The sequence below is a fragment of the Marmota monax genome, unplaced genomic scaffold (genome assembly GCF_021218885.2).
Source record: "Marmota monax isolate L192 unplaced genomic scaffold, Marmota_monax_Labrador192_F-V1.1 WCK01_AAM20220418_F8-fsc00616, whole genome shotgun sequence".
Classification (NCBI taxonomy): domain Eukaryota; kingdom Metazoa; phylum Chordata; class Mammalia; order Rodentia; family Sciuridae; genus Marmota; species Marmota monax.
In genome coordinates, this window is record NW_026693475.1 from 72,850 (window position 1) to 76,345 (window position 3,496).

The 3,496-nt window shown below is 40.7% G+C and overlaps 1 pseudogene; it reads right to left on the reverse strand.

Moving 5' to 3' along the window:
- Window positions 1–1,817: 1,817 nt before the first annotated feature.
- On the reverse strand, window positions 1,818–3,266 carry LOC124101924 (poly(rC)-binding protein 2-like; annotated as a pseudogene).
- Between the last annotated feature and the right edge of the window lie 230 nt (window positions 3,267–3,496).

Here is a 3,496-nt window from a genome sequence, read left to right on the forward strand (position 1 = left end):
GAACATTCTGTATTATACAATCATGATATCTTCAGGCATGACCTGAAGTGTATGTGGACAGCTTTGTTCTGGAAGCGTGGCATCTCCTCAGATTTTGTGGTACTGATTGGCATGATCATCAGGAGAGAATCCCAAATCCAGATGTAATTTTTTTCTCTCATAAAAGTGTTGCTGGTTTATAGGTAACTGAGTTGCTTTTTTCTCCTGAGCTTTCTATATGTCTGGGAAGCAGGACCTCAAATTCGGAAGGCTGGACTTTTTCTTTAGTTTTATTTTTTTATGGTCTCAGAATATAATTCTCTTTTTTTTCATTTTTCTGTTCACACTCCCAATGCCAAATTTATTACTCCACAACATAGTAAACTGTTTCTCATATTTCAAATAGACACATTATTTTGTAACTATATTTTTTAACACTAGATAGCACAGTTTTCATAATATTCATTTTATTTTTTAATTATAGGTGGATACAATATCTTTATTTTATTTTTATGTGGTGCAAAAGGTCAAACCCAGTGCCTCACATATGCTAGGCAAGTGCTCTACCTCTAGGCCACAACCCAAGTCCTAGGTGGCACTGTTTATGGGATTTGTATCCTCCTGTTTGTGAGAATTTAATATGAGAGAAAAAGAGATAGAGAGAGAGAGAAGAATCACTTGATACTTTGTAATAAAATGCTCATTCTTGTCCTCTCTTATTCTTCCAGAGACACAGATACCTTACTGGAATGTATTTAAGTGGGGATTCCCATTGTAGACTTGGCAGGATGACATGTCCTCATGTCATTCTCATACATTCTCCTGGGTCAGTTGTTTCTGAGGTACCCAACGGTGTCATGTCTATATAGTTTTGGAGTGTATAGCCCATTTGAATCTCTGTGTCCTCTCCTGCCAAGAGAAAGCAGTCTGAAATATAGTGTGGAGATTATCTGGGGAGTAGTTGGATCCCTTGCACCTGAAATAAAACTCCTGAGACACTCTTCACTTAAGTCTTTTTTTTTTTTTTTCTTTGACTACTGGAAATACTGCTACATATAATGGGCATGCAGTCATTTCTTTGACTTACTCATTTTAACTCCTTGAATTTATACCCAGAATTAATTAAACCATGTTATATGTTATTTCTGTTTTAAGTAGTTCAAGGGGTTTATATTATTTTCACAAGTGACTTTTTTAAACTTACATTTTCACCAACAGTGTGCAAGGGTTATCTTTTTCCAAGATCCATAGTTTCTTGACGCTTTTGGGGTATTAGATTACTGACAAAACTATTCCCTCTCTTTTTTGGGGTATGCACTGGGGATTGAACTCTGAGGCACTCAACCACTGAGCCACATCCCTAGGCCTATTTTGTATTTTATTTAGAGATAGGGTGTCACTGAATTGCTTAGTGCCTCACTTTTTTCTGAGGCTGGGCATTGAACTCAAAATCCTCCTGCCGCATCTTTCCAAGCTGCTGGGATTACAGGCATGTGCGACTGTGCCTGGTGACAAAAGCTACTCTAACACCTGTGCTCAGTATACAGGTGTCCACTATTTGACTTGTGCATCAAATATGTCAGGGAAGATTGTGGAGTCCAGTCTGCCAAGTATCTACAGAATGAGTGTGTAAAAACCTTTCTGGGAATTAACAAATATTATGTACTTTCTAATCCCTTCTTTGAACTACTGCTTGGGATTTTAGCAGCCCATTGAGATGCTTGCAAATCAATGTAAAACCCATAGTTTGTGATCTAGGGTAGATTTGAAAATGATCAGTTAGCTTCACTCCCAGAACTTGAGCATTTGGAACGGCTTTCTATTTGGGGTCCTCTGCCTAAGCCTCCTACCTTTCTTTTTCAGAGTGCTTTGTTATATGTGAGGTAACTAGTTTCTTCCATTGAATGGAAGATGTTAAAAGATTACATTAGTCAGTGAAGAGAAATTTTCCTGCTGAGAAAAATTGGCTGTCATGGAATTTTTAGAGGTACAAACTGGAGACTGGAGCTCTTTGTTCTGAACACCCACAAATGCATAAACCAAATTATTTGTGATTTTATTTATCTGTCCTGATCCCAGGGTTTTAAGCCCATGGATGCCCTTGCATGAACATAGATAAGTATCATTTTTTTTCTGTGTTCTTAGTAGTATGAATTTGAAGATGCTTCTTCAGCAAAAGCAAAATTAAGATCTAAAGCACAGAAAACTATTTAGAGGTAGGGTGTTGAGTTCATAAGAAGTAGTCTGAGCAGATGCATCCAAACCTGCACTGAATCCAGTGTTGCCATGCATCATAGGAAAATGAGACTGTTGCATTGCCAACTGGTGCAGCTTGGTCAAATCTGGCTGTGGAATGGCATACTGTCCTTGAATGATATAAGCCTCTAGAGATGGTCCCTCCAGGTCAGGGTTGAGGCACATGGATGGGGTGGTGTGGAGAAAGCTCACACTGTCGCTGCCTGTGCTGTATCTGTCCTGACCACCTGCAAAGATGACTGGAGAACTTGATGGCTTGGGCAGGTACGGGATGGTCATGACCACGCAGATCTGTTTGACACCCTCAATGATGGATTGCAGAATGCCAGCAATAGTGATGGCCAGCTCAGTTGAATTGGGGAGCATAACCCCTGTCACCTGGACTTGAGCCCCTGTACTCTCTCATAATCTTGAAATCACCTTTTCCAATGAGAGAGCCACACTGACTAGCAGGGACCACCAGCCTCAGAGTGACTGGGGGTCTACTAGCAGCTGTAAAATTGATCATAGAGCTGCTGATGTCCTCTTCCAGTTTGTCAATGATCATAACAAAGGCTTTGAAGATGACATTAGTGGGTCCAGCCAAAGTGATAATTCTCTCAGGACAATTCCCTTCTGAGATATTGATACATGCACCACTCTCCTCGCGCATCTTCTTAACCAACTCGCCTTTCTTTTTGATGATACTGCCAACTTCCTTCCCATGCATAAGTAGCCAAATGGTGAGAGTGACATTTAGTCCACTTTCAATCACACCGGTGTCCATGTCGAGCAGTGTTATGGGGAGCTGGACTTTGAGTGGTCAAGTCTTTGGTCACTGGTGGAGGTAAAAGCCAAAAACTGCAGGTGCCAGAGGACTGAGGGGAAAAGGGGAGCTGGCAGGAAGGAGAAGGGTGGGAGGCCAGGGGCAGAGGAGGAGGAAGGGGGAAAGGGAACCAGGAGTGGGTGGAGGGCAAGAGAGGGCACTCTGGCTGCTGCCTCTGCTGGTCGGGGCCAATTCCAATGTTTTTAATTTCAGTTTTTTTTTTTTTCCCTTTCTAGTTAATGTTTTCCTGCCTGGTTGGTATGCAATAATGAATTTGCTTTTTTGTTAACTTGCCTCAGTAGGAGTGATTTATACTCCTTTTTGTAAATTCGTGTGATGGTTGAATATTTCCCTTTTATTAAGTGAATTTAGAAATATTTTGACTGTAACATACTCTTTTGGAATGCCTTCTTTTCCCCACAAATATAAACCACTTTCATTCTGTCATATCAACTT